This window comes from Anopheles coustani, chromosome 2 (genome assembly GCF_943734705.1).
Source record: "Anopheles coustani chromosome 2, idAnoCousDA_361_x.2, whole genome shotgun sequence".
Classification (NCBI taxonomy): Eukaryota; Metazoa; Arthropoda; class Insecta; order Diptera; family Culicidae; genus Anopheles; species Anopheles coustani.
The window spans coordinates 4,545,075-4,571,978 of record NC_071289.1 but is presented as its reverse complement, the minus strand read 5'-3'; the positions used below and the strand labels follow the sequence as shown (position 1 = coordinate 4,571,978).

Sequence of the window (26,904 nt, the reverse complement as noted above, 5' to 3'; positions counted from 1 at the left end):
TTTTAATTTCTTGCCCCCTCTATCCAGGTCAAATGGCACAATTAACGGTGTTTAATCATTAATCGCAACACCAAGTGCAGAAGATGGCGCTCTCGGCACCATGCGTCCATGAAGCGCACGATGAGCAAGATTGGAACGAGAACAAAATGGCCCCTGCACGAAGTAATGGCTCCGGCCTTCGAAAATGTAGTCCAACCAAAGGCACAGATCGAGTCCGAACCGATGATGATCGCACGGAGCATAATTGTGATAATCGCGATAAACATGGACCGGACCTCTCCACCACCTTCGCTACTGAAGCGCTGGTTTCGTCCTTCAGTCTTTGTTCTTTACATCAACGATGTAACTCGTCGCTCTTTCTCTCCCTGAACCAAAGGGTGCTGTTCCCAAGGTGGATAGACATGTACTAGAGAGCAGGTTGTGCGTATCCATGTCTAATTTTTGTTGCCGCTACGGCGGGGAAATTCGATCCGATTTCGGCTTTAGCTCACCATAATTCAATTACTTCTCGCCCACGCCCCCCCGGTTCGGACACACCGTGGATCCTCAACCGGATCGGCATTGGCCATCGAGCATTTGGGGGCCGGAGCCGAATCCGGTGCGATTTCCAGCAAACCAACCAGAACAAACGAGTAAAGGCGCCACACACTGGTGGAGTGTAACATAGCAGTAGGCCAACTTCATGAAAAGCAATCTACTAACTCACTGGACTATTGAACGAAATAAAAGAACTCGTTTGAATAAATAAACGCAATATTCTGTTCCTAACGAAATTCGGGGTAATCCACTGTTTTGCCAATAAAATAACACAAACCTTATTCCAACGCCCTTCGCTGTAGATTATCACCCGCCTCTGAACGTCCGTTGGTGTTCCGATTTTGGCCGATTTACCTTCGAAAACACCATCAGAGCAGGCCGCGCGTTTCGGCGTGAACAATCCGGTGGCTTCGGAGAGCTCGAGAGGTGCAACTAATTGCAAATTGAGATCAATAACGATCATTAAAGCTGTATCTCGGCCTCGGTACCGGTGCTTGGGAGAAGCAACGGTGATGATGCTGCCCCGCTTGATGTACACGCTCTACAAAATCCGCACCACCACCATCTCCACGCCAACCTTTTCTCCTCCTCGTTGCTGAGGTAACGAGAAGTAAACTGAAATAACTGGCTAAACCGGTTATGGCGTGCACGTTCTGGAAGAACTCGACATTTACCTCGGGAGTTTGTTTTTTACTTTATTTTGGGAGTTAATAACTAACAATTAAGTGAAGAGAAATACGAGCATTTTGCTTCGTTTTAATTGTGTACCTCGTCAGGAAAAGCAGGGACACCATTCTACTCCTATCTATAATGAATCCTCTTCCAAGGATCAATGTGGGTTTTAATTAATAACAGACTTTATTACCAGTTCCTTTCCTCGAATCTCCTAAAGGGATGTCTAACGAACATGAATGTCCTTTTTCCCTTTCACTCACTGCCACTGTAACGTATCTTTCGCTGTTCACCTGTGTTCGTTATTGACGTCATCAATAAGGCAATTAGAGAAGCTTCCGAGCAGACGAGCACCGTACGACCGGTGTGGGAAGAACGCACTGCGCGCGATGCACTTCACTTACACTGATATCGCAAAAGGGCAGTCTAAAGTATGGGGAACATCGGTTGCGGGGGAGGGGAGGAATTGGAACGGAATAAACGTGATTCGTAGAAGCCTTGGAAGCTCTACTACAACAGCTCTCTATCGTTACTCATCGAGTACACGTAGACCCAGCTGCTTGCTACCCAGCACGTCAATGTCGTTCGCAGCACAATCAACCCAACCGGATTTGTGTCTGCTGATTTGTGTACATGCAGAACCGATGCCGGGGCTGTAGGCTGTGCAATGAGGAAGCAAAACAATGAGCATGTCCTCCAAGACGATCCGTGGATGATTTACAACACGGAAGACACTGATCGCACACGCAGTTGGTGGGTGGAATGTTGAGTGGAACGGCTTCACACTCTCTTAATGACGCCAAGTTGATGACGCGTTCTGAGCTACCAGGAATTTTATACATGACTTACAAGTTCTATGATCCAGTACCGCACAAGTCCCTCTAAGTCAGATTAATTTAATCTAACTTTTCGAGGGTGATTCCAGGAAGTTCACAGCTTGAGCACCTTGGATTGGCTTCGTTGGTTACGTCACGTTGGCGAACGCGTGCACCGCCTTAGGCGTCCCCGGGGGCAACTGGATCAAACGAGATTGCCTAACGACGCTCGAACCGCTGGCGCCCGGAGAACTTTGCACCAAACAACTGGAATAAACTCTGGCCACAGACACGGACTGGTGTTGGCTGTATTAACTCTCCCGACGTCGATAATGGGGTTTTTTGTCTACAGCTTTAAGTCTGATGACACACTAAGAAACACGCCAAGACCAGCTGTTGGCACACAGTCGACTACAAGAAAGAAGGCAACATTACTTGCAGCACACACTGCAGCCGAGGGGGTCAGCGCAAACATCCGTTTCCCGGGGGTTGGTGTGTACGTCATCGACGTATAGGGGGGAAACACCTGGGCCGCCCACACTTGTTCATTTGTTAAATGGACGCGGGAAAACATTCCTCAGCTGAGAGGGTTATTGAGCAAAATTTCGTTACACCAGAGGTTGGCCCTTCCCACACACGTAAACACGTCGCACTGATGACGTAGGTCCTGTGTAAGGTGGCCCCCGGAACAAGTGCTTCCCTCACATCCTAACCTGTAGTAAACTACATGTACCACCTTCCCGGATGTCCGCCTCGATTTTCGTCATTGTTTAAATACTTTTCTTACATCTCTTTCATCCCACTTTCAAAAGAAGCCAATTGAAGCCTTGGTTTAGACAGAAGGATCTCCCTCGGTTACTAGTAACCCACAGGAACTTGAGACAATCGTACGTCATCAACCAAAGCTGCCTACGTCAGGGGAAAGTTAGGCGTCAAGGAAAACATTTGAGGGGCTTGTTACCTCGGGATCTGATAACGCCTTATCGGTAAACGCGATCCAAAGTGATCGAACAGCTACGATGGGAAAAGCCATGGAAAGTTCCATTCAGGGTTTTTTTGCAGGAAAAAGTTTTGTATTTGACGAACAAATAATGTTTAATAAACGACAATAGCTCTGCAACAAAAAATTGATGATGAATAGTGTGTTCTACAATAAGTAGAAAGTCAGTAGTTGAAGAACTTAACAATAGAAGCCCAACTTAGAAGCTCACTTATCTGCCATATGTTGTTCATGGAAGTTTTCAGTTCTATAATTCGATTAATTGTGAAAAAAAATCAAAAACAACAACGTGATTCTAATATAACTAAACCGCAGTTACAGATGTTCCCGTCGCATTTCTCCCATAGACTAGACACGCGCTGTCCCATGTGTCGTCCCACGAGATTAGCGGCTAGAAATGGGAGTGGGTGCATGTCACCAAACGGGTTGGCGTGCGGTTAATGAGCCACGGGTAAAGCCACACATGAAAACTCGGAGTTGGACTGCTGCCAGCGATTTTTCACAAACGGTACCTTTTTTCCAATTGATGAAACATGATGTGGAAAAAAAGGAAGCGGGGAAAAACAACTACTGGGCGGTGGTAATGGGTGTTGAAATGAAGCTAAAGTACGTTTCAAGCTGGCATCGGCTAAACAAAGTTCATGTAAGCAGCATTACATGCGATAGTGTGCAAAAGCAACCGACGCAGCTTGAAGTATGCAAAGTAGCAACAATTTCCCGATGTGAGAAACAAAAAGAAGATGGCCGATGATGAGTCGGGGGCCAGGGTGGGGGTGAGTTTTCAATGGAGTTTTGTTCTCTCCTCAAATGTGTGTGTGTGTCCGAAGAGTCGGTGTCGGTGTGATGCGTTCAACCGATGCAACCGAGAAGCGCAGTCCAAACGACGACGATTGGGAAAATGTGTGTTGGTTGGTCGGAAAAATTTGAATAGTAAAATATGCACGACACGCTTCACGGCCGTGTAAGTATATGTGCCGCCTAATGAGCGCGGTTGGGTCCATTCCAACAAGAAGCAGAAGAGCCGAGAGATGCTATCATCTCTCGCCAAACGAATCATTCGAATGGAAGCTTCGTGGGGGGGGAGGGGGCCCACCCACCCACCGCAAAACGGGGAAAAGAAAATCCGCGGTATGGGCTCCGCTTTAAATGAATACCTTCTCCACCCCCCTTTCAACCCTCTCCCAAAAGTAAACACAATCCAAATCAAAACACAAAGAGAGGCTGTACAACAAATCCCAAAAGAGATAATAAACGGGCATCGGTTCGGGGGAGGGATTGGGTGTTGGGGGGATTAAATCAAACGCGTATCCTCGGAGGTTAGGGGGCGCCAACAAAAAAAAATGGGGGGGATGGCAGAAAAATTATCCCACCAGTGGAAACCCGGGGGCCAAAGTGTGGCGAAAATGGGAGATTAAAATGGCCTCTGTCCGCGAAAAACACTGCCTCCAAAGGGTTGGTAAGGAAGAGGAGGGGGAGGGGTGGGGGGGGGGGCAGCAGGAAGGATTAGTGATGCGCTGATTCACGCCAAACACAAAAGAGTTCAAACACAAAGACCAAAGAGGCGCGTTGGTGGCGCCCGAAGTGGAGACGAAGTGGAAGCCCTCGAGGGTTTTTATTTTGTTTTTCTTCTGCTGTTTTGTTGTTCAAAATTTGTTTGATTCAATTTGATCTATCCAACGATCGACTACCGTACGGTAGTAGTACCTTTTCCGAGCTACCGGATTATAGTTTTCGTTCCATTTTCTGTGTTTTGAGGTTAAATCATTAATGTCATCCTTATTTTACCAACCGAAGAGAAAGTCGTTTATTTTGAACTGACATTTAGAAGAAATTATCTCACGCATGAACTGCAAGTCAAACCGGTAACATAGAAGTGAACATTTCTTGACTAAACCGGCTCGTGATTCTTTCATAATAGCGCACCGTTGGCAATTGGTTCGGACTGCGCGACAAAACGGTTACACTTTCCCAACACACTCCTTTCTCAACGGTGCATGTAGGAGAGAAGAAAAAAAACAAGCCCGTCGGTCTAAACTGCCTTTTGACATTCAACACTTGCGTAAAACGTCGTGAAGCACGTCATCGATCGGATTAGCAAATGCATGTGTGTGGCGTTCCAACACATCGGTTGGGACACCAGCATACACGACACCGTCGCCAGTGGGCGAATTAATAGTTTTACTATTTTCGTACAAAATTGTACCACCTCCCCCGCAAGATCATCCCCCTCCCTCCCTTCCGTGGAGAGGATCGGCCCGTGCTGGCAAACGGCCCAAATTTTTGGCTTCCACCATCATTGCGTGCACGTGCTTCGCGGCCATGTTGGACACCGTAGCCATAATGGAACCGCACAGAAGCCAGTGTCCAGTGTCCATTGCCGGTTTTAGCCATCGGTACCATCCGAACGTGGGTTGAGGAGGGGGGGGAGCAAGTAACGATGGGCGGCACATTTATCTCACGTGTTGTTGCGGAAAACGGGCCTCGGATCGATACTGTCTGGCTGGGGAGGGAGTGGAAAATTGAAGGAAAAAAAGAACGCGGTCCCATCGATCCGTTGACCCACGAAATATGATACTAAAGCCCCCTTCGACGTTGGAACACGTTCGAGTATCCGTAGCGCTTCGGTCGTTATTCCGGTTTCTCCCGGCCCATCGCCTCCCGCCGGGTTCAACAAACCAACTAATTGAACGGTGCAGCCAATGCATTAGAACGGAACCGTTTCCCAACGCATCACCCACCCTCTCCCTATGTGGAACATCTTAATTCGTGGCGTTTTAGATTTCCTTTCCTCGAAACGTCCATGGGGGGACTCGATCGAGTCCAAAAGGCTAACTAAAAGGCAACGCAAAGTGAAGCATGGATCCGAAATCGTTTTTTCGCTGCTTCTCTTCCTTCCGCCACTAAGAAAGCAAACGCAAGTTCACTATTCTCCACCGTTATATTCTGTCTTTTATGTGTTCGATTTAGGTTGCGTTACTTCTTCAATTTGCTTGGTTTTATTGAGGTGATTTGCTTCGTTCGACATTAAGACAACAAACAAAGAAGGTGAGCAACTTTTAGTATAGGAGTATAACGAAAACGTAATAGTAGAATAATTTTTAAATGAAGATAATGAAAATAACCTATTTCTAATACCTAATAATATTTACCCAGCGACATCTTTATTCCCAATGAGCACACAATTGTTGAACGATACATTTGAAAACCAATGAAGAACCATCGACAAAGGACATAGTAAACAGCATTAATAGGTGTACATATGGAATGAGATTCTGCAAGCGGATGAGCAAAACAGTCCGCCTAACGGTGACGACTTGCATAATGAACCGTGCCGTGCGTTCGAATAGATGCATAAGGATGTGCTTGTTCAATGGCCATCAGCAGCAGGATTTGCATTGAAATTGAAATTCCATCCGTCCAGCCATCGGTCGTGCCGCCCTTGTTTGCATACCCTCGCACCCGGGCTTGCAGATTGGCAAGTCCGATAAGGATTATAGAGTTATTGCTAAATCGATTTTCTACTGTTCTTTCTCGTGCTGTACTGTTGTTTGTAAATGATTTTTCTTTTCTTTCATACTAAACAATTAAATTTTACTATTTTTTACACTGCACAAAGCTGTACAAAGTTAAGCAACATGGTTTATGATTTTGGAAAGTGTTTTCGGTAGATACAAAGGTAAATAACATCGTAAGTTTTAGCGGTTATCTGTATAAGAAAAATTGTAAAAGAAGAGCTTGCTTATGACCCAACACGACATGGACATCATTGCCAGTTCAAACACCTCTTCGCCACGCTTTTGAGTCATCCACTTTCATACCTCCAAAAGCTTATGATAATTCGTGCAAAATTCCCTTTCTTCGCGACTTCGCATTGTCGAAAAGCTGCCTGCCCGACTTTATGAGGTTGTAAAAGCAAAACAACTCGAGGCTTTTCTTCTGTTTTATGTTTTTTGGGCAATGGGAGAAATTAAATTCAACTTCTCAAAATTAGCCTTCCTGATGACGCGCCGATTTCGCGATCGAATGCCCGAAGCGGCCCAAAAGCTACCAACCCTTGCCGCTCGCTGACCAGCGAGGGATTGTGTGTTGTACGCTGTATGAATAAAATATTGTTTCACAATACCGTGGACAACCGTTCATTAATTCATGTTCGGACGGTATATACCATCCTTTGGTGCAACCCATAGAGCACACCTCAACCATTGCCGGACCCGTCTCAGCTAGGCGATTTGCGCAAAACGGTGAATGCCACAAGAGAAGATTTATTCTACACCACCTTCCCTTGCCCCTCATCGGCGGCACCAATCCTTTTTCCTCGCTTCGACACTGGTTCTTTGGACTTGCAAATCCTTGCACATCGGCGGAGATGTCGAAATCGGTCACCGAAAAGGGATTCTCCAACAAGTCACGTTGCCATTTAATGTAAGCACACTCGATCGAAGCCTCACATCGGTTCTAAATCTCAAGGTAAGGCCTCAAATGGCCTGACGATAAGCTTCTTTTAAAGCGAGACCATTTTCAAAGTGTCGATGTAAATCGTCATCGGCCTTAAGCAGGAACCTTGTAGACATCGCCAAACAAAATGCCATGGCTTTCAATCTGTATTGTTCAACGACCGTGAAGGGCCAAAACGTGCGTTAATAACATTATTATTATTTGCCTCCATAATGGATAAGGTGGGACTCGTGTGGGACAATTTTGTTTCTGGGAGAGAGACGAATAAAAACAGAAAAACATTATGGTAAGAGAAAATTGTAAAATAAGAATTAGTACCAGAACAAAAAATGTATATTACCCAAACAGATAAAGCAAAACAAAAACAATAAAGTGTCGTAACGAAAAACAAGATCACCAAAGTTGGGAAACGAGAAAGAAAAAAGGCTGTCAGGGATTTTCGCTGTCCACACCGTTTGGCCATCCAGCGATCGCATCTGGCGTTGATCGGTTGTTGATTTTTCAAAATGCAAACGAAGCCCGCGATAGGAATACATTAACCTCGCTAAAAGCTGACACACGAACTGAACCCCCGGCGGGCCTTCTCTCTGTCTCTCTCTATCGAAGAGATTGTGCCACGCACTGGAGTGGCCAGACTTATAGAAGAGGCATTAGCGTGTCGCTTTTGATGGATGAAAGACGTAATGGGAGAAGAAGGGGAGGGGAGCTAGGTTAGGAAAGAGTCAGAGCATCCAACGGTCCATCTATGCTTTTCCAACTCGTTTGGTTGGCCACTCCGGTTTGCATACTCCCTCCTCTCCCCCCACCCTCTCCCTTCACTTCACAATCAGTCCATTGCGATCTATGCTTTCCTAGCTGACGGCCGTCCGTCCCTTTCTCCTAGCTCGGGAGGGAGGGGGAGTGTGGTGGTTGCCCTTTTTCCGAACGCGCTCCATAAAAATCACGCTGCCATCACGGTTAGAAAGCTTCCAAACCAAACCGCAGAGGGAGGTGGGGGGGCCAATTTCAGCGTCTTTCACTTTGTCAGGCGAGTGTCCCAACGGCGCAGCTGGACGCCAACGGAGGCAGCCGGGAAGGTGGTGGTGGCCAGGGAGACCGAAAGTTCAATCAACCGTCCGCCCCACCCCTTCAACCGGGGGGGGGGGGGCGAGCGAGTTCTCGCAAGGGTCGCGGGCCAAATAGGAAAATGGAAATGGCCAGGCTGCGAGATTCGAACGCATATCTAATGTCGCACTCGGGGTGGATTTGTCTACGGTCGGTTGGGTTATTGCGAGAACAATCATTTGCAACCGTGAACAACAATTGCCCAATGGTATTAATTAGAATCTAATTTCATGTTTTTCTATTGCACGGCTTTGAACGAACGCTGCAAGACCGGGAGATTTCTATTCACATTGCATCAATTCTATAAAAGGAAAAGCACACAGATGTAACTGTCTAATTGTCCTATAAATTTATATTGGAAAAAAATGAAAAAATATTACGAAACCTAGCTCATTCCGTTTCATTCTAAGCATATATTAACAATTATTGTATGAGAATGAAAAAAGAAACCATTCATGATGAAAACAAAACTGCCATAAAAAGCAATAGTTGTCGATGGAAACAAACAACTATAACTTCGACGTTAACCCCGGCCTGGCCATATCAGCAAACGCTTATCATGCATCCATAACTCATGGATTTATTACCTTCAGCCTTGTGAGGATTGAATTAACTCATAAGGAACTCAGGATCACAATTGATTAAACTAAAAACTATAAACTACAAGTTCAAAAGAGCCTCGTTTGAGTTCCCAAAATTTATTTTTTCTTAAACTATGACAAGACAAGAAACCACAACCGTGAAACTGGTCAGGATCGGAATCGAACGACCGGCATACATCATGCCTATGTTTTACGACTTGAAGGCTCCCTTATCACATCTTAACCTTTGCTGCAACTCGATTTCGGAATGGTAAAGCAACAACAGCAGATAGAAGAAATGAAAACATCACAAAAACAGGCTGTTCAGGCTGAAGCGGTCCAGTGTCTCGTTCGCAACAGTCGAGTTGCTGAATGCATTCGATGAATGTTTGCCGCAAAGAAGATCCTTCCATGTGCGATGGCGAAAGATGCAAATGGACCGAAGCATGATGAACTGCCACATGGTTTCACGCAATGTCCAACGTAAAGTAAAGCGAATGGACAGGATGACACTGGGAAAACATGCTCCAGGCAGCTGATAACGCTGCGTTCGATTAATTAAACCCATCCTCAGAGCTTCGGACCGTATCAAGTTGGATTAAGAAAGACAACTATTAAGTGGACGTCACCATTCTTTATTGGAACCATGCCGTCATATGAGAAGAGGAAATATATGTAGGGAGTAGATCGGACCGATTCCTTATCGCTTAGAACACACAAGCACGTTGTTGCAGGAAATAACATGCTTAAAGAACGTACAAAAAAAAGAAACTGTCCGCCATTAATTACATTTTTGTAAAAACACACTCGTGAGCTAAAAATCTGGTTCCTTTCTCGAAGACCAAAAACCGGTTGCCATCAAAACTAACGTCAATCGTAAGATATGCTCGCTTTGTACCTGCATTGTTCTGTCATAGTGTCAAAGGTTTAACACTCTCGCGTTTCCTATTCTTGTTCCGCGCGTGATTTCCTGAGATCTTCCGCCTTCTGTTTTGCGAAACTCCGTTACTCACGACCCGCGAGAAGACATACAGATCACCTCGGAAGTGAATTAGTATGCTTCCCGATTGGCATTCGATCGTCCCCACCACCACCATCATCCCCCCACCACCGTGAAGTGATCATTCAAGGTACGTCCGATTCCTAGGAGAAGTAGCGTCCCACACTTCGAGACGTCTACGGAACTAAAATTGGATGACCCGGGTTAGCACATGTACCGTTAACGGCGTCGAGCGAACGTCACACCATCCATCCATCCATCCAACCAACCCCCTTGTCCCCTTCCGCCCCCCAAACCGCCCTTTCCTTCCTTCCTGAGGGTCGTGGTAACGAACGCACCACTCGGCAGTTCTCCTCTTTCTTGCGACTTCTTCGCTCAAGGTGAAGTGTCAAGCGACTCGTGTGTCCTCGGCGTGGTTCAACCGGTGGAGGTTTGAGATGGGAGGGGGTGGGGGGGGGGGGGGTCGTGCACACAAAAATCAGACATCGTGGCGTAGCACTATAACGCTCCCCAGGTCCCCCCGAGGAAGGAAGGTAAGTAAATTGGAAAACCGTTTCATATTTCGCCAATTGCCAGGCAAAACCTTCCCTTCGGCGACGGCTGGAATATGCCTGTCGCCTCCCCCCTCTGCCCTCCCCTGCACTTTTCAACACCAAATCCCAAATTGTCGGCAACGAAATGGCGTTGGACAGACAGACCGCGGATGGATGGATCGGACAGGCGAACAACGGAACGAAAGGCAGACAGCGTAGCAGCGGTACAAAACCCAAACATGACACTCCTCAATTGGGTGAAGGAAGGGAGCTGGAGCAGTGGAGTGCAACTGCATCATGCACTCACGAAATTGCATTCGCAATCCAATTGTAGGCGATTGCCGGCTTCGCCAAACCCGAGCGGCGTTTTGCTTGATTCTTCTTTTCTCGCTGGCAGCAAACTGTGTGTTCCCATGGCTTCCCCCCCCTCCTCATCCGTGGGGCTTTGGGGTGGGTAAAGGGTGGAGGGTGCGGTGCCGATTCCCATCCCGAGAACGAACGCGTCCACGAAGGACAGAAGGGTAGAATTAAAATCAATAAGCTCTATTGAGTTAAGCCCTTTAACCAGGCGCGATGAGTTTCAGTCATTTAACTACGTCGTTTGCAACCAACTACGCACTCGACTGGCGAGAGACAGAGACTCCCAGCAGCGTCCCAAATCCCGCCCCCCCCTCCCCATCCCCCCTGGCGGAACAAAGTGTGGGCCGAGTCGGCCATACTGTTTACTGGCAAAGGAAAAAGATAGCGGAGACACTGTGGAGTGGTATGATAGTTAGCGCTCGAGTGCAACGTCTCATTGCGTGAAGCATTGGTTTTTAAGTGGAGTGGACACATGCACATAAACCTAGATAGATTAAATCGGATCAAGTGGAACGCTGGTAGAACGGAGAAAATGTAATCGCTTTCAGATAGGGAGCGCCTTGGAGTGCAGGTGCGTATTACTTTTTATTTCATAAACAATTATGACGGAATAATCTTGAAAAAATCTTTTTTCTTGAGGAAAACATAAAAGCGAACAGAAAATCTTGCTTAGTAAATAAAATGTGTTATACAAAAGATATAAAAAACAATAAAACAAAATTATTAACATAAATTACCCATTTGGAATCAACAAGAGACATGATTAGGAAGACGTTGCCAAGACTAGAACTATGAAAAAAACTTCGGAGTTCAAACGCCTACATGAAAATCGATAACGTAAGCCTACATGAAAATCGATTTAAACATTAGCTATTTAACAAAAGGTAATAAGGTAAAATAATAAAGGTAATTTTTATTCCAATTAACTTGGCTTGATTTATTGTTAAGTTGAACGGCAAACTTTGGGTTTATACCTCCACAAATTAATCAATGTGATAGTATACTTTACTAATTATCTTAAAAACAACTGTTTTAGTGTTGCATTATATTATATTATATATTTGATTGTAGTTTAACGATGTATTTGGAATTGGTACTAGTGTATTTAAGATGAGCAGAAATGAACTATAGAAAAGTAGGCTGTAGCCTTGGTTCAGAAAGTTTAATCTCGCATACAAAAAAGTAGCATTAAGAAGCTTTAAGTCCAGTGCAACCACCATGATGCTTGAAAGTTTCCAATTGAAATTGAAAATTGCTTTTATTTATGATGAATTTGAGATATTTAAATATGAATAACGTAAAGACAGTAGTTCACAGTTAGTTGTAAAACAACGCATTATAGATGGTTTCATAAATATATGGTAATAATATTCAAGAAATCTAAACCCATAATAAACTATAAATTGACTAATTTATTACATATGCTTTTAAACAAAGCCATATATTGTAGGATTAATCTACAACTTGGCTATATGGTTGCCAATGTGAATGAAATGTTCCATCTGTACTTCAGTTTCAGGAAACTCAACGGACCGACAGTCGTGCCGTGGGTACACGATCCGAACCGGTTTGGAGCCGATCTAATCGGGAACTCGCTTCCTATGCCCCAACGCCACGCCACCGGAGTACTAAAGGTTCAATCGTGAGTCCGGGACACTTTTTGATTTCTCAATACCTACCTACCTACGCTGGAGCCCCGTTCTTTACTTTCCATTCCGTACGATACGATACGATACGATGTCAAGTATTGAGCGCAAATCTCCGGCTTCGACCGGGGGCCCGGTTTTTGCCGCTTACAAGACTTGACACTCGACATACTTCCGTGCCACATAGTCCAACAACAACAACAAAAACAGCAACACCGAACCAGATCGCGCGCTCGCACACACGAGAGAAAGGCATCGGAAATGGTTGACGGCATCGAGAGTGCAAAATGCATCGCAATGCAATCCACCACCCCCACGGACTTTGGGGGCGAACGGTGTGTTTTTTCCCTCCCCCTTGGTTTTAATCGCTTTTTACTATATGGAACGCATTGCCTGACGCCCCAACTCCCTTTTTCCTGGTGTTTTCTACTTTGGTTTGTGCTTCCCTGTGTTTTTTGTTTTTGGTTCAGCGTAGCCAGGGAAGCGTTGCTATCGTAAACAAACATCAACATGCCACCAACCTTCCAACGCTCCAACAGAATCAGAACAAACGCAAACCGACGCCGCCGCCCCGGGAAAGCAAGATTTTCCGATAGTTTCCTTCCACCGCACGTTCGGGTCGGCCGTTTTCCGGTCCCCGCTGGGATGGCAAGAAGTGCATCCCGTGTTCCACCGGCACGAGTTCGTGCTTGAAGTGAAACGGCAACAACAAACAGAAAAGCGTCTACATTTAGTGCATCCAAAACCACCATCACCTTCCTTTTGGGTGTTGCTCACCGTTTTGCTCCAAAAACGGACCGATCTGAATTTCCTTCCATTTTGTTTTTTGTTTTTTCCTTTTTTTAACGCTTTTCCAACCTGAATATTCACACTCCGATGTGCACACAGCAGCCGAAACTGTGCTGAGGTAAACGACTGCAGAAACGACACCAGCTGAAACGCAAATTTTTCCGCGATCTTTCCGACCGTTCTCCCGTCTGCATAATTACCCCCGGGCGGTTCCGGCCAACTGGACACCGCTGTGTAAACGGTGCTGTTGCACAACGTGCAGTTTTTGCACATCGATTTGCAATGCGTGACGACGACGGCGGTGCATGGCGACAGACGGCGGGGTTTTGGGTTCTTTTTTTTCGCCAGTTTTCCGTTTCAGAATAAACCAACTGTACCGTAGGGAGGAGTTCTTTTCCCAACAAAAACAGGACAACATACGTACGTCCTATTAACTTTCCATCCGTTTTTGTTGAACGCAAGGAAAAATTATTGTAACAATTCATTCCGACGGCAGAGTTCAAGGAAACCATCAAGGATGGCGTCATGGGAGAAAGTTTACTGTTTGAAACAAAGAAATGGCTCAGGATTAACAAAAAAAAACCCGAACCCGAACAAAAACCTTTTGCTTACACAATCAATCTCGGGGTGTTGTTTGTCGATCTCGCATGGGGGGAAAAGAAAGGCACACTATCTTTCGCCAAGACACGGTCCAATATCTTGGAGGTGAAGGATTGAACGGTTGTAGAAAGAAAAAGAGTTCCCTTTCGTCGAGAAACCACCCCGCACTTTCAGGGGGGAAAGGCCAAATTCAGCCAATATTTCACACCAAATCGCCATTGGCCAGCACACGGGGAGGACAAGGGACCTTTTCCTTGTTCGATCGAAAGCCGAGGAGAGAATGTTGGCGGGAAAATTGTTGCAAATTAGCAACGTAATTCACATGCATTCGAGAGACTCGGCCTTTTATCTTTTCTCCGTGGGTTTCTGCATGCTTTGCCCATTACACTCCACCACTTATTTGTCGTCGATTTTACAACCCCCACCCCAAGGGGAGAGTTCCCTTCGCAAGGTGATGCCCTTCCATCCAACCCATGAATTGCAATAATTTCACCCAACCTCCGACCTGCTTCCATCCTCGAGGACGATGGGAGCGTTCTAGTCATTTCGCAAATCATCATCATCATTATCATGATCTTCGCACGCCGCCAATCAAAATGGTGAACACATTGCGGCAAACTTCTTGGTGGTGGTGTCTCATCTGAAACCCGCGTTGAGCGCGTTGTTGCTGCATCCATACATTGTAGCGTGGCACGTAATCTCCGCCGAGCAGGTCCGAGGTCGACCTAAGAAGTCTTCTTAAAGGTACCTTTTTCCTTCCGATCCTCGAAGAAATCGCCCCAAAAGAACGGTCGAAATGGAATGTTCGTGACGAACCGAACCAACTTACCAATATCTATAGCCAAAGGAACGGTTCTAACACTAACATTGTGAGGTCTCAATGGAGGCCTTAAAAAGTTAAGTTTTATTAAATAAACTTTAAGTGCTCGATCTCTCCATTGACACCGGATTTCACCAAAACGCTACGCCAGCGACTTCAACCTCCGCCTGTTTTGTTGATGAACGCTAATCAGTTTGTTTATTGATTTGTGCCATTAGACAGCGCCACAGCGGAGGGTGAAGATGGGCTCGGAAGGGTGAACCCGGCGGAGGCGGGTCTCGATCGTACGATCCTTTCTATTTTGCTTGAGCTTGACCCAAAAAAAAAAGCAGTTTATGACCGGCTCACGGGGAGAAAGGTGAGTGTCGGACGGGGGGAGTGATTTATTCACAGTGCATCCACCGCCAAGGGAGTAGCGATCTGCTTGGGGACCCCTTTGATCTTAGACACTCCATCAAAGCCGACGTGGTTTGCATTTTGCGGTCCCCCGTTCCGAGGTTGCCGGGAGTTGTTGTAGGCCAAATAATTCTCCTTTCTTCGCGTGGGGAGTGGAACAATTATTTATTATGCACCTAAACCACCAGCACAAGGAGTAGTAGGTAGACCTTCGAAGCCAAACGCTTTGATTTAGTTCATCCGCGCCGGGAACGAAGGAACGGGACCGGGTTTGATGTGTAGTTCGAAGCCCGATCCCTCCTTTGGCGGGTGCCCTCTATATTCTTGGTTGGTCCCGACATCCCAAACCCGCCATCGTACGCGGAAGCGTGTTTTCTTTTGCAGTAACGATGCCGCCTCTTGGGCGACAAGATTAATGACATCGATTGGCAACGCTTCCTGCTTCGGCGGAGAAATGCTACTTTTTCTGCTGGAAGATCCTCGTCGAGCCTTCCACACGTCGTCACCGCGGTAATCCAGTTCCAGTTCCAGCGTCAGCGGGTGAATGTGTGGGCCCCGCAAGCTGTCGATGGAGTTCGGGAGAAAATAAGTGCATCGATGTGCAACGCGGGATCGCTAATGGATTCGTTGCGCGTTCGATTAGCGCAGTTCCCATTTCCTGCCAGCTGCACACCACAGCCTGTTTGTGGATGGCGGGTGGTTAACCGCATCGGAGTGACGTCGGGAAGCAGGAAAACGGACCCACCACACCACATGCGCTTCACTACAATGAAGCAGAACCATCCCACGATCAGGGCCGACGACGATCGTTCGCGCGAGGGAAACGTTCTCAAATTTCCCTACGCTAAACGACTTTCGTTCCGGCGGCAGCAAAGTGCAGTTGTAGCACACAACACTGTAACTGGAGAAAACGGAAACCTCCGAGCCCGGGGGGGTCGAAACTATTCTCGAAGCCATAAATCAAAGCTCAAACGAAGTGCAACGTGCAACGGGGTTTCATGGGCTGGTTTCTTGCAAGATGGTTTTGACTTTCCATAAGATGACTACAGCCGATCAACAAACAAAAGACACAACAATGTGTTCTGGTATTCGTAAGATAAACAACTTTTTAGAAAGGCTGTATCTTTCCAAGATGTTCAAAACAAATAGTCTTGTGAATAAGGAATAGATAATATAAAGGATAATCAACAGAGATATTATAAAGGAGAAGAACAAAAAAGAAAAAAATAATTCAAAACAAAGCATGACTTTAGAGAATTAAGGCAGGAACGAAAAAGTGTTGAATTAGTTGTGTGTCGTTCACGTTTAATGTTACCTAATAAATTACATTTATAGTTGTAAACAGTTTTTTCCAATAACATATTTAATATGTCTTTTGAAGTTCTTTCTCCAATCTTTTCTTTTATCACGAAAATACGTTGGATTAAAAATCCAAGAAATCACAAAAATCCCAATATTTGATTTTGTTGATCATCCCGACGTTCATCGAGGGCTGAGGCTAAATTTAACCAATGACGAACAAATCTCGACTTGTAACACCGTTTTACAACTCTGCCAAAACAAAAAGAAAAAAACCCACCACCAACAAAAACGTCCACAAGAACTCTCGGCACCGTTTAGCCGGCCCAAGCGAAAAGATCAACCTTTACAGAAATGCTTACATATTGCCGTCTGTTTACAGCTCACTTACCTTTACTGCGTAATAACTTTGAAGCTCGACTGGTTCGTTTTGCTGCGAACGACGCAATTTCTGCTGGATTTTTGGTTGTTGTTTTTCCACTTTTTGTGCCCCGTTACCTCTCGTTTTCTCCCGCACCCGCGTTCAACTGTGCCGAGTCGGAACGAGAAATCGACTTCTAGCTGGACGTTTTATCTTATACGGTTTATATGCGCGGCCGTTCCCGTTCCCTTGGGTGTTGTTTTCGAACACACCAACCGCGCTGGAGCAGGAGGAGGAGGAGGAGGTGGCCGGCTACTCGTCGTTCCCGGCACGAAAACGGGTGTGAAATTATGGACTAAAGTTTTCCTTCCACGTTCCTGCCGACGCAACTTTTGATGGTTCTCGAGAATTTGTGAAGCAGGAGAGCGAACCTCGGACAGGCTTGGGAGCACGAAGGAAAGAGTGAGAGATCTGCAATGAAAGGAGGAAAAAAAACCGTAAAAACCCATCACTCTGGGGAAGACCAAAGCACCAAATGGATGTTGCGTAGCAGGAATACCAAATTATTGGAAAGAGAAATTGATGGAACTCCAGCTCGACGAACAGACACAGCCCTGCATGAGGGAATCCGGGATGGGCAGGCCCGAGGAGGGGGGGGGGGGGGGGGGAAGAAAACGTCCGCTTCACGCACATACCCGCACAAGGTGGCCACATAAACAGTGGAAACATTAGCCACATCCGTCGCTACGAACACAACAACCACCACCAGGAGGAATGTTCTTCCAGCCAGAACAAACACCAGAGTTCCCTTTTTTTCTGGAAGCGATCCGACTCTGCGCGACCTCTAAAAGCGAGGTGGAAAGATAATCTTACACAACTCTTCACGTCCTCACCACCCGACTCAGCCAACCGTGTGCTGGCCGCCGAACAATCTTGATGAAAGGAAACCTTTGTCCGCAATATAAGAGAGGACCGGAGCACCGGAAAACGGGCAGCATAGAAAAGCATAAACCGAAAGCATGTGATCATGCGAGCTCTCGATCGCAGAACGCACACTGCCATCGAGGGATGCGCTCACCACTACGAGTTCTTAGGCCGAGAAGCCCTGCAGGTGCTGAGGACAAAGAACAACCAGCGTTCGGTTGAATTCCTGAACAATTCCTCAAAAACTGATGAGAAACGCAACAACTTGAAGACCAAAGGATAAGAAAGCCGACCACAAACCGTTATTGCCTCTTGCAACACATCCTACATAATTGATGAACCATCTTCATCATCAAAACCGGGCTTGAGTTTCTAATTTTTTAAGATAAGATCGTGGTAGAATCGACAAAATTCCGGTGAACGGGGTCACACCATGCCCTTCGAGAAAAATCTCGACCGAAACGAACCGCATCCCGGGTGTCACATTTCTCTCGAACCGAACACAAAAAACCCCGTGTGTCCCGAAAAACGATCGCAACAGCTTCATGATGGACGGTCATTGGCAAGAATACAACGCGAGCTCATTTGCGAAACCGTAAAACCGACTGCACCGACTTCTCCGGTGACGATGACGCAAGTAGTCCCCAAAGGAAGGCCCAAATGTGGGGGACCTCTATTGCGCAGCGACTCAAACGGCGTCCGAAACCAGAAAACCCAAAACCTGACCCCCTCCGGGCGATAAATAAAGTGCTGAGTGGAAGAGAACGGAAATGAAAGACGCGAAAAAAAAACCGGTGCACTTTACTACAAACTTATCAAACAAGAGGGAGAGGTCGGTGGGCGTCAAGGTGCACGGGATTTTTGACACAAACGTCCTAAAAGCAGGTGAGATGAATTAGATGAGACTCCAAAAACGACGATAGAAGACTATGACTGTAAGTAGTGTGATTTTGAAACCGAAAATATGATCATTATTTCGATTCTATGGAAGCTTCAAATCCCATATTCACTAAAAACACAACATTACCAACGCTTGCTATGATAGCAAAACACCAACGCAATTCAAGGAAAAACAAATGGAGCCTCGGTATTTGGATTAACTCATATGCAAATGGGGAGCATAATATCGACTGTTTTACAATTCGATAGCATACACTCTGATTTAGATGAATATTGATGAATATAAGGTAAGAATGCTTTCCGAAGCGCCATGTTGGTATGCAAATTGCATAAAATTGGAATCGAACATTGTTTTGCATGAGAATTTCCCCTAAAATCGATTCAGAACTGTTGATAACACGGTTGTGGCCAATCTTGTTTAGATCGAAATTTATTTGTTTTCAGGAGTACAATACTTAAGCAAAGGGGAGCATAGTTAAAAGTTAAAATACTCAGCAAACTTTGAAGCCAAGTTATTGGCAATACGCTTCTGAAACTAGTAAGCTTCCCATGACCTCTCGGAAAATAATACGCTTTCGCTGCAACAATCCTTCCAAACTGCAAACCCCCAAGGCTCGCAGAGAAAGCGGTCCAGGGTAATAAAAAGTTAACCGATCGTTTCGATTGCACGCAGTAATAACCAACTTCTTGGTCCATCATCACCGTGACGACGACGACGATATTCTTGATGGTGCCCCTGCGAACCGCCCTTTATCTTCTGCGGTTTCTTATGGGTACTTTTTCCTACTCCATGTTCTTCTTCGAGAGAAAAAATTCTGCAAGAAATTTCCCTTCAGCTTAACTCTAGTTTTTTTTTTATTCCTCGCTCTTGTCGCCGAAGGATGTGAAATGCGCGGCGTTGATAATAACAAACCGTACCCAACCGGAAAATGACTCACGCGATAAGAAAAAAAAGGGGGAAAATAAAGATACGACAAAAGAAGACCAGAGAAGAAAAAAAAGCACAGCCCTATGGTTGGTGAAATTGGTGGGCTAAACGAGTATCAAACAAAAGCCCCACCACAACAACAACAACGAGCAGGATGAGCTCCACGTGTACGTGAAGAAGACCAAATAAATAAATGTGCAAGTTCGCAAGTTCGAGAGCGAAGCGGGGAAAAAACGCATAAGCAAAGAGGAAAAAGGCTTTCCCATTGGCTGGGCGGGGCGGGGCGGGGTTGGGGCCATTTGTCATACTCACGACTGTCATTCGCCGATGCGAATCGAGCCAAACAATGCCAGATGCATCCAAAATACTCCATCGTACGCCATTATCAATCTTTATGCACCGATGGAGGGCGTTGAAAAAGTGCATTGGCGTTCTGCAACGTTTCACAAATCGTTTACGAGAATGAAAACTCACTCGTTCACACAAATGCATTTTATTATCTGTAAACAAAGCTAATGTTTAGAATTTAATAAAATAAGTGTGTATGTGTGTGTACAAAAGTACGGAGTAATGAAAAGCTTTATTTACTTATCGATCGTAAACAAAACGCTCGAAACGAAGAAAGTCATGAACGTTGCGCTTTAGCCCGTCCCGGCGCAGAATGCACAAGGAATGCATTTTGCATGTGTGCACGTCCGCGAATAATGCGCTTTCTGGCAGAACGAGAAATACGCCATTTCGAAACAATTACGCCCTTAACCGGCAAGCAACTCGTTTAATATGTTGAAAGACCCCGGTTGAGTCGTGCCGGTGCCGTTTGCATGTTTTCATAATTTTTTGATGACTTTCCCCATCGTGCTGCTGCCATCCTTCTTGCCGCGCCGTTCCCGTACGTTCTGCGGTAAACAAAATGGTAGAACGCATCACGAGAAAGCAACAGAAGAAACCTTACCCACTTCTTCCTTCAATAAGCTGATGCACGACGAATCGTTGAGACGTTGAGTGAATTTTGTATCTGTTCGGCCCTGAGCTGGAACATCTCGCGGAGACATCGAACTCCGTGGGACAGTGGGTCAGTTTTATCCTTATTTTCTATCGTTACAATATTTCAATAAACGGAAGGTATGATAAACTTAAACTTAAAAAGATTTATTACACCAACAAACAAAGTAGGCTATGTTAAGAATAAAAACATTACTTCAGTAAGACATTAACCCCACAGTCTCCTCATTAGTGGCTCACTGTGCAACGAAGTAATAATACCAATTTTGCACTTCCACCACCTCCCTGTTCTCCATCGTTCGGCAACCCTCTCTTCTGTTTTTTTCTCCTTTTTTGCATAATTTAACCGATGCGTGTGCGATGACAACTTCTCCCCGGCGCACCGATTATGACCGCGTGTGACGAAAAAAGGCGAATGACCACCATCGGACTCGGATGATGGCCGCCAACCAAGTGCCCACGGTGGTAATCACGTACCAGGGCACGATTTGTACGGTTTCCATATGTTTTTTTCTCCCCCCGCTGACTGACTTTTACACTCCGTCTACGTGGTTTTCACGCTATTTTGGGGTTGTTTCGTTTCCACTCGCACTTTTACACATTGCGCCGACCGGACGACCGGTTACTCCCGGCCGCGTAAGGAGTGTGGTTCGTTTTTGTTTTGGGGTGCTTAAGTCGGCTGCGTCCGAAGCGAAATCGGTTACCCAATGCACCCAACAAACCAACAAACATCATCCGACCGCGCAGCATAAGGAGCCTCGCGCGTGGAGACAAGGTTTGAAGGAGGTAGCTTTCAAAAATACGGCATAATCTTGGGCCCCTTTTTTTTTTTCATTCACTCCCTCCCCCTACCGGACCGGTTTGTGAGTTGGTTTCATTTTTTTTGTTTATTTATTACCACCTTCAACAACGGGGGACATTTAAAAATCGGAACACAACCGATACTTTTGCCCAATTCGATGCCTGAACCGGAAAATTACTCTTTTTTCCATATTTTTATCCTGCGGGGTGAGTCCACCTCCGACAAAACGCTACAACTTGCGCTGGGAACGGTCATATTAATCTTTATTTAATGGCGCTGGAGCATCTCCACACCCAAGCTCGGCCGTTCGGGGGTTTGGCCTGAGGTTTGGAAAAACACGACCCTTTTGGTAGCTTACGTATTTTTTCATTTTCAAGCCAAGGTGTGTCCCAAATTGCTACTCGATTCACAATTGAACGGATCGTGCCGTTATTATTATTTTGACTCTGCCCGAGCGAAGCCCAAGGTATGTTTTCATTCTGCCCAACATCGCCCGGGACATCGCCCCACGAGGATCGTGATCTTTGCCGTCGAGTTTGACATTTTAACCTACCTTTGTGCGGTGGCGAATCTCGGTGGCTTTTCGGTTGCGACAGGCGTGGCATCTCGGACCGTTCCTGTGGCCATTTGCCGCTCCGGATGATGAAACCCAACTAGGGGATAGTCCTTTGAAAGCGAGCATTTCGATCTGTAGCAACGGTTTTACGTTGGGTTGGCCCTTTCGATTGTCTTTTGTTTTGGGCAAAATACGGCATGAAGGCTGAGAGTGATTTGATTTCTTTGCATTCAGAGCTCATCTGCGTTCGTATTACCTTAACGAAGCTCGTTAACCTCAACCAAGCAAACTACACCTTTGGTCATATCTGTTGGAGACTTTTAACTATCCACCTTATCTTATCCAATTCCCGCAAAACCATCTTTTGCCAGGGTTTTCTTCTAACCATTTGGGTGGTGTTTTAGTATCCGTTCCAAAAAAAGCGTCAACCTCTTTTAATTGGAAACTAGAGATCTTGGACGCACGAAACGACCAAACAAATGACCAGGGGTCTGAAGGTAGGCCACTTTGGGCCTTCGCACTTTTTACGGCCCTCGAGGGTTTTCGAGGTTCCATCACCATAGATGTTGATGCCCGAAAGACATTCGTCGAGCGCATTGACACCGTTCGGGGTGGAGGCAAAAGAGCCGAGAAGACGGGAAAAGAAGTCAACCTCCCAAGAAAACACAAGTCGTCCGGTAGAACCGAAAGGTGGGAGGTTTGTCATTTATTTAATGACTTCGGGCAGTAGCGACCCGAAACTAGTCAAACTAGCCGGTCCGGTCAAGAGCGGAGGCTTTGGAAGGCTTTTCTATTTACTAAAGTGAGTAGTTTATGCGCTGGAAACCTTCGTCCATCGCCAACGCCAACTGGATGTTTTTCGTTTTAGATTCCCACATTTGCTTCACGTTTCGTTTGCGTTAAGGAATGGACGTACATTTTCTTCGGAAGAGTGCAACCAGTGTTGTTTACTTTCCGTCCTACCGAGATTAAGAACCTTCTGCAATCGTAAAACCTCCCCCCAGATGGGCGCAATGGGAAAACACAATTCGGCGATAGGCAAACAGAGAAAGAAAGAGGGAGAAAACAAAAACACCTTCCACACCAAAGCGCGTAAAACTAACTTTCCCGGCCTCAGAAAGATACTTCGGGTGTTGGCGCATTGTCATCTGTAAGCGATCGTAAGCGATTTCCTGCGAAGGAACAACACACCGAGACTAGGGAGCTAAGAGCGAGTAAACTGTAGAAGCAAGGCATAAAAACACCCGTGGGATCGTATTTTCCACATGCGAGTGTCCGCGCGCATGCCGAGACGTCGAAGTGTGGAAAAACTCGGCCGGGTTCTCGATCTCTTTTACTTTTATTGCCCACTACTTTATTATTATTTGTGTCACTTCGTTTTATGCCGATCCCAGCAGCAGTATCATCTTTGTCATCATCAACGTCCGCACCAATACGAGCAAGGAAAGGCTATAAAAACAACAAAATCTCGTCCAAACACCGGAAAAGGGCCCCGCAAGAACCTGATGCTTCTGGGTAGAGAAAGGAAAGAAAAGCAACGAACAAACTCGAACATACATACGGGTGAACACCAGCTGCCACCAGCATCATTCGATCGAGCCGTATCTCGTCAGCATAAAAAAGGCAGCCGCGCGTTTGTTGATGATCAAGCTCGTCCGATTTAGCTCACGGATCCGATCCGCGAACTGTACGCCTTTGTATTCGCCAGCTCAGAGTTGTTTTTATGTTTTTGCTAACATCTTTTTGCTCTTCACGGGGGGTTGAGGAACATGAGCCATGAGACGGAGAGCAAACGCGTCATTTTGCTTGACGGTTGTAGAACAACATCTGGAGTTCATTTGCGATGCCCACTTGTGGGAAGAGCGTTTGTGCGAGAATATTCCCGTTTGTTTTTATGACTTAACGCTATTAAAAATAGAATTATGATCGGTAAGTCGTTTGGTGTATTTTTAAACTAATTTATATATTTTTAACGTCCTATGGAAGTTGTTAATTGGAGTATCACTATTTAATTTTTTCCAAAGAACGGAAACGTTAAACGGTAAAGTAACGTAAGCGGCAGGCTTTAGAACGCAAGGTATTATTTACAAAAACACACAAACAACAAACCCCATTTCCTGTTTGGAACATCCATTTTAGGAGACCATAATGGCCAGCTGTTCCTCAAGATTTGAACCAAAGCATAAACATTCCGCACCACGAACCGAACACACCACACAGCGGGCACGTAATGAAAATTCCTTCGTGAATAAACTCCGACGCCACGGAAATGAGCGTAAACAACGCTGTTTTTCGGATATTCATGAGCAGAAAATAACCCAAAATAAACGCTGCTGAATGCGGCCGGCCATATTGATCGTGACGCTCGTCGTCGATTGAGTTAGTGAGCGAAAAACAGGACAACATTTCAATTTAATCGATTCGATTCATTATCTCCCCGGCGCGGCTCGCCAATTAACACTCTGATCTCCTACTAATGGCCGGCCCTACCCATTAGGGCCACGCAACATCGTCACATGGAGGCTGTGTTTTGATGTTGGTCTTCGACGAGATCTCTCCGGGAGTGTGTTGACCAGCGTGCGATTGTTGTTGACCCGAGGGGGCGACTGGCAGCTTAGTGGGTCTTAATAACAGTCCGTGTGTCCCGCGAGTGTGTCCTACAATTAAAGTGAATTATTCCAAGGAAGGGGGAGGGGAATCGATCGGATCAATGTACGGCGTACAGCGTACAGCACTAGATAACAAGCCGGTCCCGGTAGCTTCAATCGATGAAGAGCGGACTACTTGGAGATTATTCCAATACGTTCTTCGCACTTTGTAGTTTGTAGCCTACAGTTGGATTTATTTAACAACGTCTCCGCATTGCATAATATCTGTCATTTGCCCCTCCGGGGAGAGGCCCCCCGAGTGGGTGAACCCACGATGATAGTGGTCATTTGTAGGACACTGCCGCTCCGATTGCATCGCCATTGCAAAAATCCAACATCGAGTGCGCCCTTTCGTTGATCCTGAAAAATGGTGAACTAGCCGTGCTCGTCGGCGTCAATATTGACTCCTCCCCGCGGTGCCCGGGGACGCGAACCCCAAACAAGGCGCAAGTTTACGTAAAGCCTTACGTCAATCGGGTGATTGATGTAGAATTGCGCAATTGGAGAAGAAGTACAAACTTTAATCGCAATGTTGTGGAACAAGGTTTAATAACAGTATGGTAGGGATTGAGCCGAGCTAGATGAATATTTAGAAAAATAGTAATAATGAACAAATTGATAAACGAATGAATTTTGAATGCGAGACAACGAAAAATTAAAAATGAAATCAATCGCTAGATAGTTGGCAACGAAAATTGGAAGAGCGATGGCCTACTACTTAATGGATCTGCATATTGAAAAAAGATGGAACAAAGTAGACATTGAAAAACGAAAAGGATAGAACCAGCTGTCTTTTGGTTGAATTTGACGAGAGTCGATAGTGAAAATGAAACTAATAGTTGAATTTGGAAGTTGAAATATATGGAAATAGAGAAATAATTCGTGAAATCACGACAAGTATGACAGGAGAACAAGAAAACGACTAGGAAAGGTAAGTAATGTACACAAAATGAGATGATCTAAACTAAAATCAGATCACTATATGCAGATTAGACAACGCAAAACCCAAATGTTACATTGTATTCATAAAACTACCAAGATGGAAAAACAATCAATAAATAATCAGGTCAATCCAGAACATAACAAACCGGTAAATCTGGTAAATACTAGAATTCTAAGTAGGGGGTTTCCGGCTCATATATCTCGCTCCAAACATCTACTAGTTACTACGCTGTAACAAGCGTTACCTTTGTCCACACTACGACGCTTGGCGCGAGAGTTTTACATTACAAACCGGACCAATTCTCGATTTCCAGCCGTGCGGGCAGCAAACGTGTTTCACGACAGCGTAAGACCGGAAACTCACGCGTCACACAATCTCGGCCGCCACGTCAGGGGCGTCTGATTGCAATCAAATTACAAGACCGACCACCGGCCGGGGGGTGGTACACGACAACCAGGCAACGTGAGCAGTTAACGTGTCCCAACACCCGCCGTCACATACTTCGAAACTCGGGCGAAACCCACGCCATATTATACGTCCACAGAAATAGATGACGCGGCTAGACGAGATTAGATTAACTTTTGAGCGACAAAAAAAGAAAAAAGGAAACACTCCCAACGCTTCATCATATTCAATTTCATCCCCTTTCTAAGATCGAAGCATAGATAATCGAATTTGCATTAATTTTAAGTTCCATTAAGGGAGAGCGCGCGCCTCTCGATAAGCGGGGGGGCCTGAAGATTGATTACGATCGTGGTTGGGAAATTACTGTTGACTCAAACCAAAAACTCAAAACCTGCGGCACCTGTTCCACACGCCCGTATGTGACTACTCCTAGGTTCATTGATTAAAAACAAAGAAATTGGCGTTGCGATGATAACAAACAAACAAAGTGATGATAAGAAATGGCTTTCCTTGCCGAATTTTGAGAAGGCACCGCCAAAGGGCAGGTACGAAACAGATAAGATGTGCGAAATTGGCAACAACAACTGAAAGAGTAATCAACATATCAAAACAAGACAAACAAACTGACAAAGAAAAAATCATGATCCTGGAGATCTTAATCCACCTGAAGATCCTGTTCCAGATGGAAAATTAATTTACATCACATCGTTTCCCTTTGGGTCTTGTTGTCAAGCAATGCTCTTTCAGTTGCTAAGAAGTAGGCTGTTTTCAAAAGAAATGTAACGATTCATACATTGAAAAGAAATGTCTAAATCCGTTACAGCGCAC

General features: G+C 45.6%; 1 protein-coding gene across 2 annotated transcripts in view; it reads right to left on the bottom strand.

Annotated features, from left to right (window-relative positions):
- Positions 1 to 26,904, bottom strand: part of LOC131263915 (inositol-pentakisphosphate 2-kinase) — an 80,564-nt gene that overhangs the window by 10,715 nt on the left and 42,945 nt on the right. The window contains exon 3 of one of the 2 annotated variants that reach the window (XM_058266196.1): positions 16,999 to 17,439. The exons of the other annotated variant lie outside the window; for it this stretch is intronic. The gene's annotated coding sequence lies outside the window, so the exon portion shown is untranslated. The remainder of the gene's footprint in view (positions 1 to 16,998; positions 17,440 to 26,904) is intronic. 2 annotated transcript variants of the gene reach the window in all.